Source organism: Mustela nivalis (assembly GCF_964662115.1).
Source record: "Mustela nivalis genome assembly, chromosome: 4".
NCBI classification, from domain to species: Eukaryota; Metazoa; Chordata; class Mammalia; order Carnivora; family Mustelidae; genus Mustela; species Mustela nivalis.
In genome coordinates, this window is record NC_139023.1 from 106,899,548 (window position 1) to 106,916,202 (window position 16,655).

General features: G+C 39.7%; 1 long non-coding RNA gene across 1 annotated transcript; it reads left to right on the top strand.

The window, feature by feature from the left end:
* The first annotated feature begins 10,419 nt into the window (after positions 1–10,419).
* Positions 10,420–14,273, top strand: LOC309863843. The gene is made up of 4 exons (XR_014311289.1): positions 10,420–10,711; positions 11,524–11,661; positions 12,072–12,233; positions 12,846–14,273. It is a non-coding gene; the product is annotated as an uncharacterized lncRNA (long non-coding RNA).
* Positions 14,274–16,655: the final 2,382 nt, after the last annotated feature.

A 16,655-nucleotide genomic window follows, 5' to 3' on the forward strand; every position in this document is an offset into this window, starting at 1 on the left:
ACTCAAAATGGATGAAGGACCTCAATGTGCGAAAGGAATCCATCAAAATCCTTGAGGAGAACACGGGCAGCAACCTCTTCGACCTCAGCCGCAGCAACATCTTCCTAGGAACAACGCAAAAGGCAAGGGAAGCAAGGGAAAAAATGAACTATTGGGATTTCATCAAGATCAAAAGCTTTTGCACAGCAAAGGAAACAGTTAACAAAATCAAAAGACAACTGACAGAATGGGAGAAGATATTTGCAAACGACATATCAGATAAAGGACTAGTGTCCAGAATCTATAAAGAACTTAGCAAACTCAACACCCAAAGAACAAATAATCCAATCAAGAAATGGGCAGAGGACATGAACAGACATTTCTGCAAAGAAGACATCCAGATGGCCAACAGACACATGAAAAAGTGCTCCATATCACTCGGCATCAGGGAAATACAAATCAAAACCACAATGAGATATCACCTCACACCAGTCAGAATGGTTAAAATCAACAAGTCAGGAAATGACAGATGCTGGCGAGGATGCGGAGAAAGGGGAACCCTCCTACACTGTTGTTGGGAATGCAAGCTGGTGCAACCTCTCTGGAAAACAGCATGGAGGTTCCTCAAAATGTTGAAAATAGAACTGCCCTATGACCCAGCAATTGTACTATTGGGTATTTACCCTAAAGATACAAAGGTAGTGATCCAAAGGGGCACGTGTACTCGAATGTTTATAGCAGCAATGTCCACAATAGCCAAACTATGGAAAGAACCTAGATGTCCATCAACAGATGAATGGATCAAGAAGATGTGGTATATATACACAATGGAATACTATGCAGCCATCAAAAGAAATGAAATCTTGCCATTTGCGACAACATGGATGGAACTAGAGCATATCATGCTTAGCGAAATAAGTCAAGCGGAGAAAGACAACTATCATATGATCTCCCTGATATGAGGAAGTGGTGATGCAACATGGGGGCTTAAGTGGGTAGGAGAAGAATAAATGAAACAAGATGGGATTGGGAGGGAGACAAACCATAAGTGACTCTTAATCTCACAAAACAAACTGAGGGTTGCTTGGGGGAGGGGGTTTGGGAGAAGGGGGTGGGATTATGGACATTGGGGAGGGTATGTGTTTTGGTGAGTGCTGTGAAGTGTGTAAACCTGGTGATTCACAGACCTGTACCCCTGGGGATAAAAATATATGTTTATAAAAAATAAAAAATTATATTAAAAAAATTAAAAAAAAAAATCCTTGAGGAGAACACAGGCAGCAACCTCTTCGACCTCAGCCTCAACAACTTCTTCCTAGAAACATCACCAAAGGCAAAGGAAGCAAGGGTAAAAATGAACTATTGGGACTTCATCAAGATCAAAAGCTTTTGCACAGCAAAGGAAACAGCAAAACCAAAAGACAACTGACAGAATAGGAGAAGATATTTGCAAATAACATATCAGATATAAGGCAAATATCCAAAATCTATAAAGAACTTATCAAACTCAACACCCAAATAACAAATAATCCAATCAAGAAATGGGCAGAGGACATGAACAGCCATTCTGCAAAGAAGACATCCAGATGGCCAACAGACACATGAAAAAACGCTGAATATCACTTGGCATCAGGAAAATACAAATCAAAACAACAATGAGATACCACCTTACACTAGTCGAAATGGCTAAAATCAACAAGTCAGGAAATGACAGATGCTGGCGAGGATGCGGAGAAAGGGGAACACTCCTACACTGCTGGTGGGAATACAAGCTGGTGCAGCCACTCTAGAAAACAGTATGGAGTTTCCTCAAAAAGTTGAAAACAGAGCTACCCTATGACCCAGCAACTACACTACAGCCTATTTATCCCAAAGATAAAAATGTAGCATTTAATCTTCTTGCCAGTGGATTTCTCACAGTGAGATGACAACTGACAATCTTGCTACAAATTCATATTCCTTGGATGCAATTTGCTTGTTCCAATTGTTACTCAAACTTGAAGGAAAGTGGTTTTATCTCCTAGACGTCCACTGTGACCAGAGAAAAGACTCTCCAGTGCGGGGTAGACACATTCTTCATGTCTTTCTGTGGTACTGAATACACGTGCTGGGGCATGTAGTCACTATGAACAACAGTTATCAGCAACTCATTCCTGGAAGCAAGTAGTATCGTGAGTGTTTTCGAGACTGACCCAGATAAAGCAGGTCTGGGAATCAAAACTAGGCTGAGGCGGTTTGCAATGAGAATCAAGTTGAGTCAAACATTCAGGTAGCAGTGTGAGGCAGAGAAAGAGCATGCATGTATTGGAGAGGTGTTGTGTGGGTGTCGAAAGTAAGAAAGGGGGTGGGGAATGACTGGGAATTGTGAAAGGGGGTTTCATTCTCAAAAGTCGAAACCCAGAGATTGGGCTCAGGAGAGCAGGCCTGGAAAAGCTATTTCTTCCCTCTCAAGGGCTGAGAAAGACGCCCTAGCAGGTAGGCAGTTAAGAACGGCCTGCCGTTCCCACTCTGTACAAGACATTGTCCTGTATCAGGATTTCAATCACAAATTCATTATCCACATTTAACGTCTTTACTGGGTGGGTTTAAGAAGCAGAGTATTATTGTGCACCAATGCTGTGTTCACAAAGCAGCCACTTGCATAAATTCCCTTTATCACTGCTAAGTGATGAAGTATCCACTGATAACCTCTGAGAGCTTTAACTTCCTACTAACTGCTGAATATGCAAACATACCAACACATCTACAAGAGAAAATTTCAGGTTGGATGAGGTTAAACATTCTCCAGCTGTTCTGATTATTTCCCTCCTCTATTGCACTTTTCATTTCCTTACATGACTGCTTTTTCCCATCATCCTGAGCTAGAACCACCCCTGGCATCCACGCACAGTAGCCTTACCCACCAGTTGCTCCCTCTACCCCATCTTCAATGTCACAAAGTTAGGAAAATTGCTTCATCTCTTCGTTCACCTGAGGCAGGGTCAGCGTTTGGCCCTAGCATAGAACTGTCCGAAACAGAAAGCGTAGATTTCTCAAACTAGTTTTCCTAAACTTAATCACATATATCTTAACTAGCCACCCTACCAGAGCTCCTTGTTAAGGACTTGACTCTGTGTATGCTAGACTAAATTAAATAGACTCAGAAGAGCACTGTTAAAAACATGGTAACTGTCTCGCCAAAAGTAGATTCCAAACATTGTCTCTAGCGCTGGCTCCTAGGATGTCCGGTCACTGTGGCCTTAGTCCGGCCCTTAACACTAGTCCCTGGGGAGGAAGACATTTCTCCGTGAGTCTGTGGGTCCTCAGGCATTCTGCCTTGGGGCATCACCATTTTATGAACTTCATTCAGGATGCGCTCCATGACACTAGGGCCTAGATATCCGGACTTAAGCCCTCATCCATTTCTCTACAACTTTTATGATGTATTTGACACATATTCACTAGCTAGTGAGTTGCTAAGGTTCATTTCAACCTCAAAATAAGCCTAGCTTTCTCACCTACTGGATCCTAATCTTGTTATTTATTTGTCTTTGATGACAGATCCCTGCTATTCCCGTTTCAAATCTCCATCGGTTACTTCTAACCATGAGAAACAGAATTTCTGTCTTTTCTTTTGGAAAGTATCCATTCTCATCTGGGTCTCCCACTAAGTTCTTAGCTCATCGTCAGAACAGAGAAGCTTTTCATGAGTAACAAAACTCATGGAGACAGCTCCACTCCTTGCCCAGGTTCTGCTGGGTGACTCACCTCTGAGGAAACTCTGAGGTGTCGTTTTCTGGAATCCTATGCCCGTCCCCGTTTTACAACCACAAAACTATTTTACACTGGCTATAAATGTAACAGATATGGTTTCCCTCAAGGGAAAAGAAGAGCTAGTAACTGACAAATCTAAAGTATCAGTTACCTCTAAGATTAATATTCGAAAAAACCTACACTCTCTAGTTTAAAAGTGGATTTCTTGCTCACAAAACACATGAATATGGCCTCCATAGGGTACACTGTGGCTACAAGAATTTAAATAATTATCATACCATGATTCAGGAAAAGCAAGAAGTTATTTTATACTAGTTTAGATCTTTGGCATACGTTATTGGCATCATTTAGACATCATAACTCATTAACTGTGTAGGGCTTTAATTCACCTTTAAGCATACTCTATAGTTCTAAGACTTATTTTCTACTGGAAAATTTATTTTGATGGTTTCTTATATTTTTGAAATTGTTTTAATCAAAGCACATTCTGTATTGCTGCATTACCTACAAACCGGAGGATCTATATCCTGATGAGTCAACATAGCCAGTCGGGGCAGTCAGAAATGAGTCCGTGTCCATCAGTGTCAGCTGTGACAAATATTCATGTCAAAGGGCAGCCATAAGCATGTGTGCAGCACCATATTAATCAAAGGAAATGTGTAGCATGCAAATGGTTAAAGGATGCCTTCTAGTGACAAATTTTATGAGTGGTCATATTATTTCTGCTTCAATATATATACTAGCTCCTTGACACGCAATCAGAATAATCCTTTAGTACTGCTGGAAATGTGATTGCTTACCTTAGTTTAGTATTTGGATTTTTCTCTTAGGAAACATTATGGTAAGACCCAAAATGATTGCAATTGAATATCAGGACATGTGATCTGTTGAGGCTCGCATATGACATAGTCTGAATTTTCTCTTCTGCTCCTCTTCAAACTCAATGACTTTCCCTGTACAGTCGTAAAAAAAATACTTTGCAAGGAAGAAATACACTGCAATAGATGGTATTGGGACAAATATTTTTCCATGTCATAAAATAACAATAATCACAAGCATAAAAAAAAAAAAAGAAGAGGAAAGAAAAAGAAGAAATTGGACCCTCACCACATACACTGTAGTAAAAATCAATACCAAATGACGCTTTCAACGAAGAAGACAAAACTATAGAACTTTCAGGGGCACATGTATTTGACTGTCTTTACAAAACTGGAGTAGGCAGGGATTTCTTAGGTAAATGAAATCCAAACCATGAAGGAAAATACTGGTAAATTCAATTATGTAAAATGGAAGAAGTTTCTCTCCCTCCCACTTTCCCTCTTTCCCTTCATTCCTGCCATTTTCTCTCCATCCCCAAAACTGATGGAGCAGAGCCTGAGATAGGAAGGCCTCTCTGGTAAAGGGACAGCATCTCCAAGGTATGTTGGGGGCTCTTGTGAGGAAAGTGTACCTAGTCCTGGGGTAGCTTGGTGGGGTCAGTCAATTGTTTTCATATGAGGACTGACCATATAAGTAAGACTATTGAGGATAATGGGAACCAGATTTCTCAAAGTTAGAGAAAGAAGTCACAAATATTAAAAGGGGGGAAAGCTAAAATAAAATAAATCTTGTAGTTTCCAATATAGAAAGACCCTAAACACAGATATAAGTGTATTTGTAACTGTATGTATATGCGTGCATGTTTCTCTCTCTCAGCAAGCATTCCTGTATTCCTTAGCTCTGGCCACTGAGAAGTCCTGGAAGCAGCAATATCCCAATAGCAATAGGTATACTGGCATCTACAGCTTGGTTTGTAAATGCCGCTTACCATGAAGAAGGACTCTGGACCCTAGAAGTGACCAGTTTCTAGGGCTGGGTCAGGAAGACAGCTCTCTTAGTCATATGGTGCCAGGAAGTAACAAAGAACGCCAAGAATGATAAAGACATTCAAAAAGGACAGAGTAGCTAACTTAAAATTTCTCCTATTGGCCAAATCTGGGACAATTCAAGCATCAAAATAAACAATGATACTAACAAGTTATAAACTACTGACTTAAATAGGAATCTCTGAGTCCATACTGATGTATATAAATAAGTGGACAGATAAATGAAGAGAAGAGAAAACTTCTTACAATGTTTGTAACAATAGCATGGCAGGTTATTCATGTAAAAGAAAGGATGAAACTAAAATATATTTTTGGCAAACATCATAGTAATTAATTGGGCAAGAAACTTTAATGGAGGTTAACATTTTAGTGGAAGGAAAAGTTTGATGAAAAGCAGGTTGTTCCCATAGCTTCAAAAGATCTTTTCACAAAATATGTAGGAGATACAAGGGGAAAAGATTAAATTTATAGTGGACAAAACTGAGAGCTGGTAGACATTACCGTAATCAAATGATCAAAGCTGGCATAAGTAGAAATGGGACAAATCAGAATCTTGTACCAACTAATAGGATACAGTGAGGAAAGCATAGCATCAATTCAAGGATATATATATCCTAGAATATACATATTATAGGTAGAATTATATATATATATTCTAGTTATATATTATATATGTTCTAATTATATATTCTATATAAAAAGAATGAAATATAAGACATATGTTTATAATTTATAATATTTTTATATTATAATATATAAAATTATATAGTATAGTATAAATTATAGAATATGTAAGTTTAGAATATATGGGAATTAGAATATATATAATTTTATTATAACTCTATAATATATATATTCTAGGATGTACATATCCCTGAACTGATGCTATGCTTTCCTCACTGCATCCTAATAGCTGGCACATGATTAGAGCCTAGATTACTTCTAGGAGACATAAGAGTTCCCTTAGAGAAGCATTTCTCAAACTTTTTGGTTTCAGGTCCCTTACATCTTCAAAATTACTGAGGACCTCAAAGAGTTTTGATTTTTGTGGATTGTATCTATTTATGTTTGTAGTATGAAAAAATCCAAACTAAGAAATTTTTTGAAAAACTTCATCAATCTATTTATAGCAACAATAATAAACCCATTATATTAACATAAATAACATACTTAATGAAAAGCAATTGTGTTTTCCAACCAAATGAGTGGCGTTATTTTTCATTTTTGGAAATTTTTCTAAATGTCTGGTTTACTAGAAAACAGATTGTCCAATCTGCTTCTTCGTTCAAACAATTGCTTTATGTTATTTTGGTGCAAGTTATATTGGTGCGAGTATATGAACAATGTCTGGTCTAACAAAAATATGTGGTAGGAAAAGAAAGAGTACTTTAATAGCCTTTTCATCTAGTTGTGATATTCTTTGATACTGTACCAATATTTGACAAGTGGCAGTTTTCTAAATATGAATTGCAATGTGGAAACTGAAATTATGTCAACAAAGTCTTCTTACTCTATTACATTGAAAGACTTTTTTAAAAAAAGATTTTATTTATTTATTTGACAGAGACAGATCACAAGTAGGCAGAGAGGCAGGCAGAGAGAGAGAGAGGGAAGCAGGCTCCCCGCCGAGCAGAGAGCCCAATGCGGGACTCGATCCCAGGACCCTGAGATCATGACTTGAGCTGAAGGCAGCGGCTTAACCCACTGAGCCACCCAGATGCCCCTAAAAGACTTTTTCTATCTTGGATTTTCAGTCATCTTTTACCCATTCATAATTTTATGACATGGTGATTGGTCATTGGAAAGAGGATGGTTCACTGAGACACATGAATCTTCCAAATGTTGGCACTTTCTCATTATACAATATTAAACAAACACATTGGTTTTGTCAGTATAATCAGAAAAGTCTTTAAGTATTTGGAAAAAACTTTAAGGATTCCAGTAAGAGGAAACTGCCTCTTACTGTGCAGATACAAGTTTTCTAAAATTCTAAATTTTGCTTAAAAGCTTGCAATTGAATTTTATCATTGGCAATAAATGCCTGGTGCATAATAGGACAAAAGTTATATTCAGTGAAGAAAAAGACAAAAAGACATTTAGCTTGAAAAAAAACATTATCTCCTTACCATCCTAATACACCTTAAATTTATATTCCAGTTGATTTTGATGCAGGTATCATCCACACCATCTTCTATCCATACTTGATCTACTTGATTCTACAAACTCTGATGCAACTTCCCTGTAGAGTATACCTCCCTGCCCTTGCTGGGGTGGACAGGGGTACGCACCAGGCTATGAAGGAACATGGCAGCTACCTAGGAGTTGACATGCTCTTGATACATATTTTTCCTATTTCTCTTCTCATTTCTCAGAGTCGCCTTCCAAAGTAACTGGTTACATCCAATTCTTGAGACTCTCCATGGTTCTGCTAAATGAAACAGTTTGCTTCTTTTCAACATCTTCCTGTGTGTCTCAGATGCTTACATTTTAGCTTTCTCTGCTCTGCTAGAGTCAGTTACCACCAATCCACTGTCTTCTTGACTTCCAAAAATTTGTTGACAATCCTCATCTCCCTTCATCTATTCTTTTTCTTTTATTGTGATTTTAGAACATTTTTCTTCCATTATTGTTGTTTTAATGGATTTGGGAGGGAGGGTGTAGAGATAAATATTTGTGCTTAATCATCATGGTTTACCAGAAGTCAATACTCCTGCATGTAGAACAGAATTTTCAAATTTGTCCTTCTCTTTACTTGGATCAACAACATCCAAGCTTGGAGATTTCATATCTTAAATTTCCCCCCATAGATTAAGCAATATAGCCCATCGTCCTTTTGACAGAGAAGTTGTGAGACTTCTTGCTTACGGTAAGCAGTAACAGAAGTAAGGAGTATAAATAGTTATTTTTATGAGTGCTAATTTCTCCTTGGACTAATGCTCATTTTGGAGTGTGAATTGTCTATGCAAATGATTTGCCCATTTTTTAATTGGATTGCTTTTTTGGGGGGTATATATAGTTTAGATACAAGTCCTTTGTCAGAGATATACATATAAATGAATATTTTCTCCTAGTTTATGGTTTGTCTGTTCATTTTTTAAAAAGGTCTATGACCTTTTTAGGTCTATGACCCATCTTTAGTTAATTTTTATGTACTGTGTGAGGTACAGTTGAGGTTCATTTTTTCCCCATCTATTCTAGTTTTTCCAGCTCCCTTTGTTTAAAAGACTTTTCTTTCCTAATGAATTGTCTTAAAACCTTCGTAAAAAAATTTTAAAAATGGTTCTGTATATATGAGTCTATTTCCCAACTTTCTAATCTGTTCCATCAATTTAAAATTTGTCTGTACTTATGATAATTCCACATTATCCTGATTACTATAACTTTATAATAGATCTGAAAATCGCCTTAAAAATTGGTGAGTCCTCCAGATGTTTGTGGAATCATGTTGGATTCATATTGGAGTCAATTTCTACCCAAAAATCTAATTTTTTAGTTGAGATTGTATTTAATGCACAGATTAATTTAGGGAGACTTAATATCTTAACAATATTGTGTCTTTTGATCCAGGAAAATTCAAAGTCTCTCCATTTATTTAGATTTTTTTGATCTCTTCCAACAATGTTTATAGTTTTCAGTGTAGAGGTCTTACACATCTTTCATTAAATTTATTCTGAAATATTTTATGCATTTGTTGCTATGATTAAAAAGTATTTTCTAGGTGTTTTCTGCAAGTATACAAAAATAAGATTAATTTTTTGGTACATTGACTTTGTATCCTGTGACCTTATAAATTAATTTAGTAATCCTCATAGTGTTTTATAGATTCCTTGGGAATTTGTACGTTAACAATCATGTCATCTGAGAATAAAGATGGTTTTACTCTCTCTTTTCAATTTTTGTTAGTTTCCAAGCCCTGTTGGAGGGTTTCCCTCCCTTGGCCCTACTGACACTTTGAGCCTGTCTTATGCATTATAGAATGTTTAGCAGCATCCCTTCCCCACCAGATGCCAGTGGCACCTTCCACCCACTCCCCGCCCTCCACCCCTTCTGCCCTTCTGAATAACTTCCAGGCAGGGGAGGCTGGTGAAGTCTCCAGGGGGCAGACTGTGCCACAGCAGGAAGGGGGGCAGAAAGAAAACAGCTCGAGCCTGGGAGACTGAAGAAAGGCACAGAGTCAAATAGACAAGAAGGGAGTTCCAGAAACAACAATTTGGCCAGTGTGATGGGAACAGAAATGTTCAAGAACAGGGATTGTAGTTACAGGAGGGATGATGTCTTGGGGTAAGTTTCTGAAGGTCCAGAAATGCCAAAAATTTGTTTGTTTGTTTTTTCCTCATGTATCAGAGCAGAGCCCTGAAGAAATCAAATTAAATCTTAAATAGATGACTGGTATTGAAAATAGATGAAATCAGAGAAGCTTTATCAAAATGTGCTCTGCAGGAGGAACCTTGGAACCTTCCCCATGACCTTGCCCTTGAGATGGCTCCTGAGGCCCCTCCATGGCATGTCTCCTCTCCCCCTAGTGTTCTTTGAAATACGGATACCAACAGCAACTTTAAGTAATGAGGAGTCATTAATGGGTTTTGAAGCTCAGAAGGCAAGCTTTTCCCTAGCTGTGAGCCTTAAGAAAGTTATTTAGCCTCTCTGGGGCTCATTTTCTTTTTTGTAACGTGAAGACAATACCTTCTAGAGAGGTTGTAACAATTAGAAACAAAGTACTTGGCACAGTGCCTGGTGTGTAGGTGTTCAAATAAGTGTAATTGCAAAGTTAATGATCGTGACGATAATAATGGAAACAGAGGGTGTCGCCCGGCGCTGAGTTCCAAATTCCCGAAGTCATTATGAGATCTGTGTTCGTGACTGGATTCTCGGCTGACTCCAAAACCAGGTTCAGAAGACTGCTCACGCTCTGGAGCCGCCACCTTAAGGACCTACCGCTTGTACACCTGTGGCTGCTCCCGGGTCTCTCTGGGCAGTGCCGTCCTGCCCCAGGCAGTCCTGAGTCGTGAGACACAATGAGCTTGTAGTGGACTCTCTACAGCGGTTCTGCATCCCTCGGCATGCCGCCAGCCAGAAGCACCGCCAGCCAGAAGTGCCATTCTGGTACGAGCCTGGTACGTCTGCGGACCACGCAAGGAACGCCCTCCTCGCCACCGAGCCTGGCGAGGAGCACATTTCCTACTCTAGATGATTCTTGCTCCAGCTCTGGAGTGCCAGGAAAAGTAGCAAGTTACCTTCTTATCCCTTCAGACTCCCCATATGCCCTCTTACAGAGAGAATAAATTTGAATTGTGTCCTAGCTGTGTGCATGTTATCTGTGGATAGTCACCCTTTATTTATTGATTTGTTTATGTGACAAAGAGAGAGAGCACAAGCAGGGGGAGCGGCAGACACAGGGAGGAAACAGGGTCCCGGCTGAGCAAGGTGCCAGATGTGGGGCTCCATCCCAGGACCCTGGGATCATGACCCTAACTGAAATCTTACACTTAACTGACTGAGCCACCCAGGCACCCCAATATTCACCCTTTAGAAATCACTTACCATTTTTTTATTTATCATAAATACAACAAACTGATATGGAATTCCCAGCATATGCCAAGCACTGGGTTAGGTAGGCATTGAAAGTACACTGACAGACCAGCCTGCAAAGTAAGATTGTTAAAATGCTAGTGATAGATATACATATGAAATATATCAAATATAAGAAATATATATTATATATAAAATATGTAATATATAAAATATACATATTATATTACTATATAAGAAATATATATTATATAAATATGTAATATATAAAATCTGTGTATTATATATAGAAAATATGTATTTATCAAACTCAACTATATATATGTATGTATATAGACTCAAAAGATATTTAATGTGGAAAGTCAAAACCCACTTTTCAATGTGTTTGTCTTTCCAGGGTGACTTCAGTGGCCCTGCCAACACCATCTGCTCCAGTGCAGAAAGACTACTTAATAGCCAAAAGCAGCTGCCAGTTCAGGCTTCAATGTACTCTTTCAGTTCCCTCCAAGATGACCTGAGTTGACCACCCTTCTAGGTAAAAAGGATTCAATCTCCATTTGACAATAAACCCTCAACCTGGGGAAAAAGAGGTCACATCAGCCTGGATGACTTTAAGTCACAGGAGGGTAGGATTTTTACGTTATCCCACCTCAAAAAGGCAAGAGTGTCAGTCCCTCAGAGGGTGACTAGGGTTTGGTCTGATTTGGGGTCTGACTGCTTCAGTACCACTGATGCAAGGAAAGATCATATTTCTGGAATATTGACATAATGGCTTTTCTTCCCCTGATATTTTGAGTTGCAGTAGAACATGGTGGCTAATCCCTAGGAAGGGGGTGCAGGAGGGGCGAAGGTGGGGGCAGGCTGGGGAAGAAAAGGGAGTGAAATACATTGGCCTTGAGATTTTTTCCATTCTTAAACTTGAAATACAAATTCGTTTTGTTATAGGGAAAAAAATTAAATCTCCTGCATTCCTGATATTGTGGGGTGAGAGTTTAAGGTGCTTCAGAAACTTTGGGCGGATTTAGTCTGCCAAGAAACCATCCCAGTGGTAACTGCTGTACAGTGGACAGCTTTGGCAAACTGCTTAATAAGGAAAGCAAGATCATGGTAAGGAATTTGGGAAATGCTGAAGTGCTCAAGTAAAGAGAAAAAACCATTCATTTTCTAACATGGGTACCCATTTCCTTTCAATATAATTTTTTCTGCTTTTTACAAAACATCACTGAAATGATACTGTATATAAAATTTATCTTGCTGTCTTATCTGACAATTAACATTGCTTTAAAGAACATTTTTGTCATTAAAAACAATTACATGTCTTTTTAAACTAATTATGTTATGTCACAAAATTAACCCATGTTCATTGCAGAAAATTTAGAGAATAGAAAAATAATCCTAACTCGAGAAGATTGCTATTACCGTAGTTGTTAATGTAGTTATGATACTAATATAGAGCCACAGGCAAGTGTTCTCCCTAGAGATGCTTCATTTTCTTTATCTTTAAGATGGAGATAACAGTGCATGCATAATACGCCATCCCATGTATGTGCTATAATCTGCTAACACTGGGTGGTTGTCTGTTACAATCCAGCTGCCTTGGGCCAGGGAAGCCATGTTCACAGTAATAAAATATATTTCTCTGACTCTTTGCCAACTTTCTCTTGTTGGGAAAGACTCCTTCTCTTCAAAGTCTCTGAAGACTCCTCTTGTCTTTTCTAGGATCCCCAAGGGATTCATCTCTTCATTCAACCAACAAATATCAAGCATGTACAATGTACTGGGCAATGAGCAGAAGACATGATCGTGAGAAAAAAGGCACAGCCGCTGTTCTCTGGGTGTTTCCAATCTAAAGGGGGACACCAGACCTTAATCAAATAATCACTCAGGAAATCAAATGCAAGCTACCTTAACTGCTAAGAAGAACCAGTAGAGAGCTTATGAGAACAATGGCAAAGGGACTTGACCTTGGCAGGGGCACAGGGGAGGTCTCTGAAGAAGTTCCTGATTGAGATGAGATCTGGAATGTGGAGAAGCTCCTGGGGTCTGGGTAAAGGGCTTCTGAAGAAAGAGGGCCATTTCCGGCAGAAGGAAGGGCACGGGCACGAGCCCTGCAGCAGGAGTGCGCATGGCGTGCTTGGAGAAAGCGCCTGGGGTGTGAATGAACCCATGCTGGGAAAAACATGTATGTTCTGCGGTGGCAGCATAGCAAGAATGTCCTTTAAAATGTGGGATTTATGGTTTTTCAGGTATGGAAGGGTCAGCTGATCAGGAGATGGTTATCATTGAAAAGGTCATATCCATAAATTCCAGGAAGAAGGGTGCTATGAGGGAGCACAGGGGTCAGTCAAGAAGGTAAGGGTGTGAGGGGGAAAATGTGAGGCAGGGTTGTCTTTGTGGTTTCCGTGAGAAGGAATGTGCAAAGCAGGGAACGCCTTTTAGAACTGGCAAGTCTGAATAATTTCAGGGTGCTCTGAGGCAAAGGGGCTGCCTGGAGTTGTCTGGTATCTGGTTCTGGGGGTGACTGAGGCAGGGAAACAGTGGCTCTGAGTATGAGAGCCCGTAGGGGAGGTGGGTGGTGGTGTGGGCCCTGGGTTGGCTAGTTTGGGTATGAAACTCACACTCACAAGCATGTTGCTTGTTAGCTCTAGTAACTGGCTAGTCCTGGGAGGGGACTCTTTCCAGAGTCAACAAGCCCTGAGATGTCAAAGGATCCAAAGTGCAGAGTAAAAGACATAATTAACCAGTACATTGGAAGAACATCAGGCAGAAGAGTGGCCAGAGTTAGCAAGAGGGACAGATGATGAGGAAGGACACCTTTCTCAGTGTTTCTGCAAGACTTCAGTGAAAACGGAGCTTTCCAGTTTTCATAATCCTTTTCTCCTTTGGGCACAAACATACAGCTGGACCGGAAGTCTAATCTGGCTTGCAAGAACATCTGTGCTCAGAAGTGTCCCAGCAACTTACCTTCCAATTAGTCTTGATATAAATTACATTTCCTCCAAAATGTCCTAGCCACATACTGGGCTAAGCCCAAGTGTTGGGTCTCTTCCTTGGGAATACATTTTTTCTTACATTCTTTGGCCAAATAGGCCCTAGGGCCGTGGTTCTCAACTAGGGACAATTTTGTGGGATATAGGACATTTGGCAACATCTGGAGACATTTTTTGTTGTCACAGCTTGGTGGAGAGTCCTACTGGCATTTAGTGTGTGAAAGTCAGGCACGTGGCCAAACACACTAAAATGCATGGGACAGTCCCCCCAGCCCCAACAGAGCAGCATCTCTCCCAAAATGTCAGAAGTGCCGAGACCGAGAAATACTGACCTAGATATTTGTATCCTGGAAGTGAATCAGGCCAGAATTTAAGCCTTGGCCCTTTGCAACAGAATTTTTCATTAATGATCACGTGACACTGGATATATTATATTTATTATTTGTATAATTTTTCTTTTAGTCTCAAGAAGTATCTGATTTTCCTCCTCCCTGTTCCTTATGTGTGTTCCTGGAAGAGAAGTCCTAAAGAGCATATGTGGGAAGAGTTGCTTAATCTACTCTCTTAAAGCACCATTCCAAAGCTCTTTCAGTGATGGTCTCATATTTGTTTTATTTATTTTTTGAGTGTCCCTGTTGCTTTATGAGATTGAGTCCAGTCAACAAGTCTTTAATGATTGCCTGCCATATACTTAGCATGTGTCATTCTCTGGAAATCTATCACAGTGCCTAACCCAGCTGTACATGTAAGGACCTGGCCCATGGGAAAATACATTATCTTATTTACTTCTCCCAGTAGACCTATAATTGGGGGATTAATACACCTCGGCTTGCATATGAGGCGATAGAGGCTTGGAGAGTCAAATCATGCCTAGATCCCATGGCTAGTATGTATTTGCTTGGATTTGAATCCAAGCACATGGTCTGACCCCAAAGCCAATGCCCCTCTTGTGGCCCTCCAAGACTCCTTCCTCTTGATGAAAACTGGAGACCACAACTCTTTACCCCATTAAGAACTATCCTCCAGTTGGCTCTTTTAATTTAGAGGAATTTAATTGATAAATCTAATTTAATTTAGAGGAATCTGTTAAGCTCATTTAGCTGAAAAAAAGGAAGCACAGTCCTGAACAAAAGGAAAATTATTAACCAAGGGAATAAACAGGCCTCATAATGGCCTGACTCCCATTCTAGTAGAAAGTCTGACATGCAAAAATTCTGATTCCCACCTAATTAGTAGCTTACTTGAGGTATAAACTAGCAGCAGAGATTTGTTAGGGATAATAACGAAGTTGGGGGACATTTTCTGACATTACTCCAGTTTTAGTCTACAGATTGTTCTCTGGAAAAGTAAACCAGTTCTCCCAGAGCCCGAGGCGAGCCTTGAATTTGACAGAAGATGGAAAGTCTCATCAGAGCAGGCCAATTCCTGCTCCTGATAGAAACTTCTCATCCTCAGATATCAGCCCCCTCCCAGCCCTCAGATGATCTCTTGTACCTCACAGACTGTCAGCAGTTTTTCTTTTTAAAAGTTATATCTTTCTGTATTGTTTTAATGGGTTTTGTTCCCTGTTATGTCCATATTGCCACTATAAAGTAAGACATGAACTAGTTAGCTAAGTAATCTTTAGGAAATACATAGAACTTTACCTTATGGTAGAGCTTTAAAAATAAGATGCATAAAGAAAGTTGCAGAACAGGACATAAGATGTGATGTAAACTGTGTTATAAAAAGAAAATATATTTAAATATATTTTAGATTTTTAAAAATTTTTTATTATTTATTTGATGGAGAAATCACCAGTAGGCAGAGAGGCAGGCAGAGGGAGAGGGAAGCAGGTTCCCTGCCGAGCAGAGAACCTGATGCGGGGCTCAATCCCAGAAGCCTGAGATCATGACCTGAGCTGAAGGCAAAAGCTTAACCCACTGATCCACCCAGGTGCCCCTTTCAATATATTTTAAAAGGTACAAATTTTCTGGACTAAGACAATGGCTGTCACGGGGAAGAGAGTCTGAGGAGGCCAGACAGAGGACAGACAGCAAACATAGGAGAAGTTTGCTTTGCAAAGATGTGAAGACCTAGTCCACCTTCCCAGGTAGAATTCTACAGATGACAAGATACATTTTTAAGGCTTATGCCTCATCTGTAATTTAAGGCACTAGGTTCTTGATTTTTACTAAGGGTTGTGCTTAACTACAGATCATAGAGACTCCTGATAAAATACTTAGTCTATCCCAAACTGTTTTGCACCCCAGGGATCCACATTCTGATTTCAGATGGCTGTGCTTCTTACCAAAGTAACACATTTTCCTTGCACCAACGTATTACACTCTTTATGTCAATGCCCACCCAGTCAGCACATTTCTGTTGACCCCTAGCAACGTTAATTTAGTTGTATGTCGTTTCAGCGACCACTGGGCACAGAGAGATTTGTATGATTGGCATCCAGTCCCTACCCAACAAAAACAAGACAAGTCATTCAGCAACTGATCTCAGCTGAAAGCAGAATCAGTAAATCTCTATAATGGTGGGTTTGCCAAGC